The 12,275-nt window shown below is 42.9% G+C and overlaps 1 protein-coding gene across 6 annotated transcripts in view; it reads left to right on the forward strand.

Annotated features, from left to right (window-relative positions):
• Positions 1–12,275, forward strand: part of Astn2 (astrotactin 2) — an 851,054-nt gene that overhangs the window by 432,808 nt on the left and 405,971 nt on the right. The window lies entirely within an intron of this gene.

Raw genomic sequence — 12,275 nt, forward strand, 5'->3', positions numbered from 1 at the left:
TGGAAGGGAGAGATCACTGGGGGCTGGGATGTTCATAAAAGGATATCTGTAGGAAGTGGGATGGGATGAGCTGAAGGGAGATAAGGCTTCACAGACAGAGAAAATGTAGGGGAAAAAACCTGTGTGTATGTAGCTCAGGGCTGTAACTTCAGCATTAAGAATAATATTGAACAAATAAAATAAATCAGGAGAGATTTGGTAAGTTTGTGTTCAGCAGAAATAAGGAGAGAGGAGGGGAGGGAGGGAGAGAGTAAGGAGGCAGGCAGGCAGGAAGGAAGGAAGGAGAAAAGAGGGAGGGAATGAGATATGCAGGCCATGTGGGAGACCAGCACATTTAAAGCAAAAATGCTATTCAGAGTTAAGGCTCACTGCTTGTAATGTTTTAAATGTCAAGCTGAAGGTATGGATTTCATCTTGAAGAAATTAGGGGAGCATTGATGTTCTTGATTTTCAGAACTGCACAATCTCAAGTATATCCAGAAGATGAATCTGTCTTCTTTAAAGAGCCTTTTAGAGATATAACGTACGTACAGTAACACTTGCCCTCTTTAATTTGTGCATTTTAATGAGTTTTGGTAAATTTCCAAAGTTGTAGAATCATCAGCAAGATCCAATTTTATAACTGTTGAATCTGGTTTTTTTTTCATGAGTTGAACCTGTAGCCATTCTTATATAAGCAGGCCAGTTGGGGACTCCGTCTTGTAGGGCAGGCCAGACATGAAGGTGCTGGCAGAATGAATGAGTACCTGTCTCTCTTAACCCTGAGTCTGAGCTCCTGGAAATGTGAACCCTGAGTTCTGCATCCCAATAACCATGGTTCACCATGAGCATGGTCTCTTCAGGCTTTCCCCTTCCCCTCAGATCGGGCGTTTGCATCATATTTATTAATACTTCTTCCACTGTCCCTTCCCTGTACTCTGTGATCTCCTCAGTGATTAGAATCATGCCTGATTCATCTTTCTATGTTCATTCCATCACTTTTGGTTCCAGGACCTGGCACACAGTAGGTATATGTTGAAAATGGTTAAGAAACTCAAGAACATTGTCAGTTTTAATTCTAGCTTTGACTCTCCATGGATGTAACAACCGAATTCCTTTAGGATGTGCCATCTAGAAGAGAGTGTGCAATGGGGACAAGGAAGAGGACTGTTAGGACCTAACAGTTTTGAGTTATCAATGCCTGTCTGGAAGATATAGGTCCAGGTCATGAGCTGCACACTCGTCTGCCATCGTTATCTTTCAAGTCAGCCAACCTGGCCATTCCTTGAAGCCCTTGCTTTGTGTTGGGCTGAACGTGTCCTCTTATCGTTTCAATATTCCTCACTCTGCAAAGCGTCTGAAAAATCTTCTCTAAATGTCACACTGCTTGTCTCTGGCTAGCTTTACTAGGTGCAGAAAGGACACCTGCCCAGGGAAACCCTGGCAAGCTGTTCCTGGTGAGCCATGTGTATGCACACCTGCTTCTCAGAGTGACTCAGTGCCTCAGCCCGTGCAAAGACGGCAGGGCTTCCTCACAGGTACATAGTCCCATAATAAACGTGACGGTAGGATCAGAAGTTCGAAGCTAGAGGCAAGGCAGGTCCAGTATCTTAGACTACAGAGGGCTACCTAAGGCCAGTACTCAAGAATCCAAGACCTCTAGGGCAAAGGACCAGGTCATGAAAGCCAGTAGGATGGATGAAAAGCCACCCCAAAGAGGTTGGAAAGTCAGAAGTTAGTGAAGAGAGACAGATCAGGCAGAAGGCCCAGCATGGGAGATCAGACAGAGATGAGTTCAGTACAAGTACAAAGGGGACTGAAAGAGTGATCAGCTATGGCTGGAGGAGGGTAGGCTTAGACTGAACCCACCAGCACTGAGTGCTGAGGACCTGGGCAGTGTCCCATTACTCCACCTGGCCACCTCCCCTGGGTAGGGCAGGACCAGAGCGAGCTGATGTGTGTGTGTATGATGCCTGATGTGTCTCCTCCTTAAATTCCTAGGATTTTACAGCATGAACGGATGCTTTTGGCTTATCTATTTAGATTTTGTTGTTCTTTTTAACGATGAATCAGAGAAGTGATGCAATTTGTACAAGGTCTCAGAGCCTTTTACTAGCATAGCCAGGACTACAATTTGAGGATTCAATCTACTAGATCAGTGTTCTGATTCTGTTGGTATTGTGTGACTGAATGGTAGTGCAATCCAGTCAGCAGTCCCAACTTGGTGCCTAACCCTGATGTCATTTCTTTAATATAAACACTGTTCTGATGAAAAGACAATCAGTATGCAAATAAAGATCTATGTGCATTAATAGCAGTGATTCAATGTTAATTGCTTAGTCTGGGTAAATGTATTGTGATGTGATGGTTAAATTTAACTTGATTGGGCCATGGGTGCCCAAATATTTCGTTAAACATTTTTCTCTGTTTCCCTAAGGATAGTTTTAGATGAGCTTAAGTCTGTAAACTGTGTTAAGGAGATTGCCCTCCCTAATGTGGGTGGGCCTTATCAAATAGTTGAGGGTCTCCACAGAACAGAAGGCTGATCCTCCCTCAAGTAACAGGAAATTCTGCCTAGCTGCATTCTAACTAAGGCATTATTCTTCCTGAATCTGTAGCAACCTGTCAGCTTTTGGACTCAAAATGGAGCATTGGCTATGCAGGTTTTAGATTTGCCAGCCTCTATAATTCTGTGAAGCAGTTCTTTATGATGAATTTCTCTCTCTCAATCTCTCTCTCTCTCTCTCTCACTCTGTATGTTTGTTTCTATATAGAAAATTATTCCTGATCAAAAGGTTAGAAAAATCATTCTAGATTAAAAGATTAGAAAAGTGCATTCTTATAATCCCAGCTACTCAGAGGACTGAGGCAGGAGGATCACAAGTTCAAGGCCAGCCTGGCAACTTTTTGAAACCTGATTTCAAAATAAAACTTAAAAATAAAAAGGGATGCATCCGTATGTACAATTCTAATGCACCAATAAAAAATGTGGGGAACAGCATGAGACTGGCACCAAAATAGACAGGTAGACCAATGGTACAGAGTAGAGGACACAGAGACAAACCCACATAAATACAGTTATCACATACGAGACAAAAGTGTCAAAAACATACAATGGAGAAGAGATAGCCTCTTCAACAAATGGTGCTGGGAAATTACAAATCCATATGCAGCAAAATGAAACTAAATTCCTATTTCTCACCTTGCACAAAACTCAACTCAAAATGGATCAAGGACCTAAGAATTAGATAAGAGACCCTGCACCTAATAGAAGAAAAAGTAGGTCCAAATCTTCATCATGTTGGTTTAGGACCAGACTTCCTTAACATGACTCCCAAAGCACAAGAAATAAAAACAGGAATCAATAATTGTGATAGAATCAAACTAAAAAGCTTTTTCTCAGCAAAGGAAACAATCAACAATGTGAAGAGAGAGCTACAGAGTGGGAGAAAATCTTTGCCACACACACTTCAGATAGAGCACTAATGTCCAGAATCTATAAAGAACTCAAAAAAACTTTACACCTAGAATACAAATAACCCAATCAATAAATGGGCTAAGGAAATGAGCAGATACTTCACATAAGAAAATCTACAAGCAATCAACAGATATATGAAAAAAAGTTCAACATCTCTGGTAAGAAAAGAAATGCAAATCAAAACTACCCTAGGATTTCATCTCACCCCACTTAGAATGTCTATTATCAAGAATACAAGCAACAACAGGTGTTGGTGAGGATGAGAGGTAAAATGTACACTCATACCTTGCTGGTGGGGTTGCAAATTGGTGTAGCCACTCTGGAAAACAGTATGGAGATTCCTTAGAAAACTTGGAATGGAACCATCATTTGACCCAACTATCCCACTCCTTGGCCTATACCCAAAGGACTTAAAATCAGCATACTACAGTGACACAGCTATATCAACATTTATAGCAGTTCAATTTACAATAGCTAGATTGTGGAACCAACCTAGATGCCTGTCAATTGATGAATGGATAAAGAAACTGGTATATATAAACAATAAAATATTATTTAGCCATAAAGAAGAATAAAATCATGGCATTTGCAGGTAAATGGATGGAGTTGGAAAATATCATGCTAAGTGAAATAAAACAATCCCAAAAAAACAAAGGCCAAATGATTTCTCTGATAAGCGGATGATGATACATAACGGGGGATGGGAGAGAGGCAAGAATGAAGGAAGGATGGATTGTACAGAAGAAAATGAGGGGTAGAGAAGGGTTGTGGGGAAGAAAAAATAATAGAGTGAGACAAACATCATTACTCTATATACATGTATGATTATGCAAATGGTGTGACTCTACTTCATGAACAATCAGAGAAACAATAGTTATACTCCATTTGTATACAATGAATCAAAATAAAAATGGAGGTGGGATGTAGCTCAGTGGTAGAGCACCCCTGGGTTCAATCCCTAGTGCTTCAAAAAAGAAAAAAAAATTAAGAAGAAGAAAAAAGAAATAAAGAAAAAAGGTTTAGGGTAAAAACAACAATAACAACAACAACAACGTCAGCTAAGAATCACAAATGTTCCAGATTAGGAAAATCCCCCAGTTAAGGAATCTCAAAGTCCTAACGGGGCTAACAAGGTTCAGTGCAGTGCTAAACAGTATGCAGTAACCAAGTTTCTGGACCATTTTTTCTATTTGTTATCATTTTTCTCCCTGAATCATTGTGAAAACTGACTGCTGTTTTTCATTATTTCTCTCTGTACCCCAGGAACCTGGGATCTGTGAGTTTGATGAGACCCCAGGAGGTGTTCTATTCCTCTCTCTCTCTCTTTAGAACAGGGACTAAAGCCAGGTGCAGTGGCACCTGCCAGCAGTTCCTGCTACTTGGGAGGCTGAGGCAGAAAGATCACTTAAACCCAGGAGTTTGGAAATTACCCTGGGCAGAACAGCAAGACCCCATCTTAAAAAAAAAAAAAAAAAATTCACAAAAGATTTTTTTTTAAACTTGGTCAATCTGAACAAAACATTCAGAAGAATGACATAATTTTATTTCTGCCTACCTAAAATATATTCAACTGAATTTTATTCCAAATTGGATGCATGATGAGCCTTTTGCTGGATAGAGGGATGGGGGCTTATAGGAAAAGCTTGAAGTTCCTAGAGGGACTCTAGAGGTGGCAGCTGGTTGATAACCCAAAGAGTAATAATAATAATTTTTTAAATTACTAAAATAATAAAATCTATTATTTTTGTTATTAAAATAATTATTATTTACTATGGGCTAGCTGCCATCCATCCTTCCAGTAGCTTCTCCTTCACCCTTAAAACCACAGGGCTGGTACAGACACTGTCTTCCTTACATGAGGTGAGAAAATGAAAACTTCTTGAGATCAAGTCATTGGCCCAAGGATGTGGTGCTGGTGAGTAGCAGCACTGGGGTTGAACCCGTGGCTGGTCCACCCGCAGAGTGCAAGCTCCTTCCTACTGTGCTCCTCGTCTTTCTCAGTCAGTACTAGTGTTTTCACCTTGTTTAATAGAGTGGGCCCTTGAGGGTGAAGGGTCCCATTCATATTTGTCTTTCTTCCTTCAGATCTTAACACAGTGATTGGCACATTGGGAAGTAAATGCTTGTGGAGTTAAATTAAGGAAAGAAACCTGGAGAAACCAAAGAGTGCAGAAGGAATCCCTCCCTGGGAATATCCTTTTACTATTATTATTATTATTAGCAAGCAATATGTCCGTGAGATGATCAATTCTCCCCTGGAATTATCCCCCTGTGTACTTAAAGTAATGAATTGCTGTCGGTCTGAAGAAAACAATATTGCGATAATATATTGAGGCCCAGATAATGTGCTGTGGTTTGGGCCGATGTGCTGTCCTTAAACAAAGCCAAGAGTGGGCCGTGCTCTCTGGGGCCCTTTCAGATACCAGCTGGAGGGGGAGCAAAGGATAAAGCCCTGAAATCAAGCAGTATAAGCACTGCTTTGGGACAGGGCAGGTTGTTGAGGACTTCTGGGGCCTCTGAAACTGCCAGCATCCAAATTGAGGGCCAAGGACCACTTATCTACCCCAGGAAGAAAATGTCAGTATTTATTGTGGACAAAGGGAGGTCCACATTTGGAGGTGGTGGTGCCTGATTTTGGATGGTGTATTTATAAAGTGACAAGGAAAAACATCAGGAAACAGGATTCTGTCCTGATGTGCACAAACAGGTGGCCCAGCCTCTCAGGGTGTCAAATGGTGTACTACCCACAGAAGTGGTAGCATGTGAATAAAGTGCCACATGAATGTTTTTACAGCACAGTTGAGCATAAATTGCTATCAAGACCACAGGTGTAAAGGAATGTCACTTCATTTTCTATCCTACCACTCCACCGCTTGATTGAAAAGTTATATACTTAAACCAGCCTGTGTTCCAGTTTCCTCATCTGTAAAAAATGGGATTCTGCCTATCTCCTAGGCTGCTGAGAAAATGAGAAATTATGTATGAGAAGGGCTCAGTACACTGTCCAAGTCCTCAAACAGCAGAGAGATGGGTCGCCATCTTAGTTTTGTGTTCTTCCTCCACCACTAGACACTGAGTTTTAGGAGGGTAGAAGTGATGTTATATTGATCTTGCAACTGAGTCCAGCCCATTGCTTTGGAAATCCAGGAAAATCTAGCCAACATTTATAAAATGCATTAAGTATAGTCCCAGGATCAACTGGGAATCAGGTGAAGGATTATCAATTCTTGAAATTTTAATTCCATTTGTACTTTTGTCTTATACTCCACATGAATTTCTTTCTACTCACCTCTCAAAAAGTATGGTTGTTCTTGATCCTTGGAAATGCTCATTTCTTGCTCATTTGTTTATTTATTCAACCAAAAAATCTTGTAGATGGCCCACTTAATCGTCTAAACTCAGTGATGATGAATTGTACCAAGTTGCTGGTCTTGGTGGACAGATAATAGAATGCCAGTAACTGAGGGTTTATGGGGGTGGGCCATCCTCTGGCTCCTGGAGAAAGGAGAAGTAAGATCTAGCATGTTCCAGGACATGCAAGTCATCAGAGGAAACTGGCAAGAAGTGGGGTGAGGAAGGATGTGGGAGAAAGGGGGTGGCTGGCTCAGGAGCCATCCACGAAGAGCCTACTGGATTGTGTTCAGGAGTCCTGTCTTGCTCCTGGGGTCAATTTGAAACCATGAAAGGATGCAGAGAAAAGAGAATGACTCGATTTCCATTTTACAACCAGTGTCCTGGCTTCGTGTAGAAGGTGAATAGAGGGGAAAGTCAAGGTTGCTATTTTTGGATTTGCTCAGTCCAAGATTTTCTTGTGAGACACTAAGCCTATGTTAAACTCAATTAAAAATATGACATGTAAACCAAACAACATGGGGTCAGACCTTCTCTCATATTCGAAGCCTCTGGATTCTGACATTCCCATCACTGTGTTCTTACAGCCAACACTGTCCAGCCCCTAAGGAGGGAGGTGTGCCTCTGGCTCTCACCTTAGCTAATCATTCTTCTTTTCCAAAGACACAACCGAGGTGCCAGGCCTTGGGCAGAGCTGTGCTAAATGAGAACGTGGTGGAGATGTATGTGGCTTCATTTGTTATTGAAAGCCACCGAATTCACCCTTCAAATCAGACGAGGGGGGAAAGCTTGATACTGAAGTGCTCAAAGGCTGTCCGAAAACCCAACCCTAGAGCTTGAAAATTCCTGATAGAGAGAAGTGACTTTTGGAAAATGTTGGTTGCATGCCTAGTGACGTGCTGGGTGGATTTACAGTTTCAAAAGTCTAATTGAGTGCTGAGGAACTGGTTTTGGTTCCAGTGACTTGAATCCAGCTGAAACATTGGCACTTCCTCATTGAATGAACTTGGGCAAGTCGTGGAACCCACACCATAGGGTCACTGTGAGAACAGAACAAGGCCACACGTGTGAAGCGTGTGCCACCTGGGCAGCAGATATCATGGGCTGATGAGAGCAGTTGTCGCGGGGGTGGCAGATGGGACTGTGGTTATAGTGGGGGTGTAATGGGTGGTGGTGGCAATTACAACCATAAAGGCTGCTATGATTTGGATGTGTCCTCCAAAAGCTCACATGTGAGACAATTCAGGAAGGTTCAGAGGAGAAATGATTGGGTTTTAAGGGTCTTAACCCAATCAATGAATTAATCCCTGATGGGATTAATTGAAGTGGTAGGGTGTGACTGGAGGAGACTGGAATTGGGGTGTGGCTTTGGGGTACATATATTTGTATCTGGTGAGTGGAGTCTCTCTCTGCTTTCTGATGATGTGAGCTGCTTCCCTCCACTACCCTCTCCCACCAAGATGTTCAGCCTCACCTCAAGCCCCAAAGTATGGAGCCAGCCTTCTGTGACCTAAGACCTCTGAAATCTTGAGCCCTCAAACTTTTCCTCCTCTATAATTGTGCTGGTCAGATCACTTAGTCACAGCAGCAAAATAGCTGACTAAAACAGTGGCCACATGGGAGGTGGCAGCAGTGGTCATGATTGTGGTGGCATTTGGTGTGGTAGTTGACTGGTGATGGTACTGGTTGTGGCACTGGGAATATTAGTGGCCCCACAGCTTGGTGGCTAAGTGCACTGACATCTAAGCCAGAATATGACCATGTGGCCTTGTACAGGTTGCCCAACATCTCTTTCTCAATGTCTCAAAGGCCAAAGGGGGGATAATAATAGTACTTACCTCAAAGGGTTGATCTGAGATTAAATCTAATGGATGGAAGCTGTGAAGTGTGAGCATAGTGCCTGGTTCCTGGCAAGCATATGCATATTAAATAAATGCACATATTGTTAATGTGAAAAACAACAAAGCAGAGCCTATATGTACCCCCAAGTAGAAGAGGCGTCTTTTCCGTATCGTGAAGATAGTGAAACTGACACAGCAAATACAGGGAGAAAATGGAATTTGAATCTGGTTTGGCCAGACGGCAAGATTGGTGCCTCAGTCTTTCTCCCTGGAAGCTTTGTTGTTTTCTGACTCATCCCACTTTTCACTTGTGACCTGCAGAGGAGCTTCCTTCTGGAATAATGGAAGTCTCCTAAAAAGCTTGCTTGCACTGAATGTCTTCTATTGGCTAGGCCCGTACGTGACCTTATTGATTCGTACCTTCTCAGAAGGATCCAGTATTATTTCCATGTGAAAGATGGGTTAAAGATGGAGACCGTGAATGTCAAAGAAGTTAAGCAACTCGATCGCTTAGCTACTGTAAACTGCAGGGTCAGATTTAGATTCTGGTAGAGAAGTCTCAAACTCATGCTCTTAAGCACTAGACTTTATCAGCCTTCAATGCCCAGTGCATTGAATGGTGGAAGGCCATTTTTGGAATTTAGTTCAGTCTCAAGTTCATTTAAAATGTGAAACCGAGAAGTGTATTTTCAACCAGCAATGACAGGAAGATTGCCAGGGGATTTATCATTAATGATCATGCTCTGTAATTATTCTTAACACCCAGCAGGGTGAATATTACTCAGAGAACTGAAGTAATTTCTCCATGTTTGCACAGCTAAACAGGAAAAGAGCTGGGATATGCACACTAACAACCTGACTCTAAAAAAACAAGCTTATTTTTCCAACAGACACCATACGTGGACAGGAGTGCTTATAACTGTCAACTGAAAATAATGGAACAGCTATCATTTGTCTGTGCCACACCTCAGCCTGTGGGGCTAAATGAATTCAGAGGCCATTTTTCTCCAAGGCCATCACTTAGGTGTTTACCAGGCTGACGAGCTTCCTTATGCTCTGAGGCTTGCTTGGGGGTATCGCCAATCTCATAAGGTTCTCTTAATGGCACAATCAGCCCTGTTAATTGCAAAGTGTTTTGTGTGCACTCACTGCAGCTGGCATGGTTCCTGATGGGTACTCCAGGGCCCTTTAGGGGGCTTGGAAGAAAACTTGCAGAATATTGGCACCTCTGCAGCTGTTGAGAAAAGCACCAGGGCTTCTTTGATCCAAGGCATCAAGGGTTCTCATTTGTGAAAGTGGGGCAGATATCCAGGAGGTGTGCAGTAGCAAACGGTGTGGTCATTAAAGAACTGAAGTACCTCTGCACAGGTTCTTAACGAGCGGCTGCCTGACCTTCAAGTGCCCCTGGCCACCCTGACCCCTCTGCTAATTATTCCCTAGACCTCCTACTAATGCCTCCAAAAGGACTAACACTTGCCAGATATGGAGGTGCACTCCTATAATCCCCTGGACTCAGGAGGCTGAGGCAGGAGGATCACAAGTTTGAGGCTAGTCTAGGAGACTTACTGATACCCTGTCTCAAAATAAAGAATATAAAAGGGCCAGGGATGCAACTCAGTGCTAGAGTGCTCCTGGATTCAATCTCCAGTGCTACAAAATAAATAAATAAATAAATAAATAAAAATAAGATAAAAACAAATAACAGGATGCACCAGAGGGTTGCAGGACCACACCATCTTCAGATGGCCGGTAGGTGGTTCCCTCCATGTACCCATTGTTCCCCTTGTGAAATGTGCGACCATCACTTCTGCTGAAGACACTGTGTAGCCATGAGACTCCGCTGCCCAGAGCAGTGAGACCATCCGAGTTTCCCCTGTAGTGTGGTCTGCCTGTCTGACATCCTGCAGATTCTTGTGGAATCCAGCATGACTGGAATGTTCCACCTATTGTGTTTCAATGGTGGTATTTTAACAAGCTCTAAATTTCTTTGGTCTTTTTTGTCTTAATAAAATTCAAGAACAATTCTTGCCAATAAGTAGTAGCTTCACGAGGGCTGCCACATCTCCATTTTGTTAGGTTCTGTTTTCCTCTCCCTCTCCCTCCCCACTTGTGAAATGAATACTCTGGTTTAATTGCTTAAGTGCTCTTGTTTCCAATCCAGACTTGTCTTGGCTCGCCTGCCTCATAAACACGAGACAGGATTTCCAGACTTCTCTGCGGGAAAGGACTGCCTCATGCTCACCTTCGCCCTGGCTCCTCCTATCTTCCCCCAGAGGCAGGCAAGGAAGCACAAACAAAGCCAACCTGAGATCTCAGGGAAAGCCAATCTTACCCATTTCTGCAACGCTGAGCTAGGAGGGGTGGAGAGGGGTACTGAGAAGGGGAACTCAATTTGTCTTCAAGAAACTGGAATTGGCTTCTCTCTTTCCGAATGTCCATTTAAAAATTACCCCGATATATTACTAGCACGATTAACCTTTAGGGTTCAGTTACTATACGTGGACAATGGTCCAAAATAGACTCCTGCTTCTTCATTAGATGGAGGTGCACTTGTCTCTTGGGTAAAGCTTCCAAGGGAGTCAGCTCTTTGCCAGATCCATGAAGTCCTGCAGATCCAGGATGCTGCCAGCTTTACCTTCCTCCATCCCTAAAGCCTAACTGGCATTGGGTACTCCACTGTGGGACTCCAGTTCTTCGGTCCACATTCCAACCAGTAAAATGGAGGCAGAAGGAAGAACCACAGGGTGTAAAATCAGCTGTCTCTCAAGGAGAAAACCCGAAGCTGCCATAATCAACTTCCATATATATCCTGTTAATTAAAAAATAATCTCACAGTCACACCCAGCTTCAGAGAAGGTGAGGAAATGTGACATTTGTCCTGAGTAGCCAGAAGCCAAACCAAAATGTCTGGTGTGAAACCCAACACTCGTCTATTTGTGCTTTTGTTCTATTAGACCGTGTATCTGTCTTCATCATCAGATGTGACTCTGAGAAAGTGCTGACCGTACTTATTCTGTCCTTGTACATTTGCCCCTGACATATCTCCTGTAAGAGGTGCCCAGTGGTCATCTTCTGAAGGCCCTGCCTGTGGTTGTGGCATGACACTGCTTAAAACCTCCACAGGTCCCACTACCTATGGCATCAAATTAAGTTCATTACCTTGATTTCTCTCCAGTCTCACACCTCATTCTCACAACTGAGCCAAACTGGCAGTATTTCTTTTCCTACAATTTGCTGAGTTAGGATTCTTCTGCGGACCCTCGTGTTTGCTGTTTCTTGTGCCCAAGTGTTCTCTCTGGCCCTCCACCCTTCTCAAATCCCCTCATCTTGATGGTCTATCTTCCACTGAACTCTGGGCTCTAACCCACCTCTTGATATTTGTCTGACATCACCCAGTCCCACATAAGTCTTGTCCCATGCTAACGCTTAGACTGCATTTTCCCATAAGAGAGAGATTTCATGTCCCTTATCATTATCTGAAATTTGTACCTTTTGACTAACTTACTTGGTTGGCTTTTGGTCACCTGAATTAGAATATAAACTCTTAGTGAACCAAGATTCTGTTTGGTTACGCATGGTATCTTAGTGTCAGTATGTAGTGCCTAGCAATCCATTATCAAAGAGAC

Source organism: Sciurus carolinensis, chromosome 14 (genome assembly GCF_902686445.1).
Source record: "Sciurus carolinensis chromosome 14, mSciCar1.2, whole genome shotgun sequence".
Classification (NCBI taxonomy): Eukaryota; Metazoa; Chordata; class Mammalia; order Rodentia; family Sciuridae; genus Sciurus; species Sciurus carolinensis.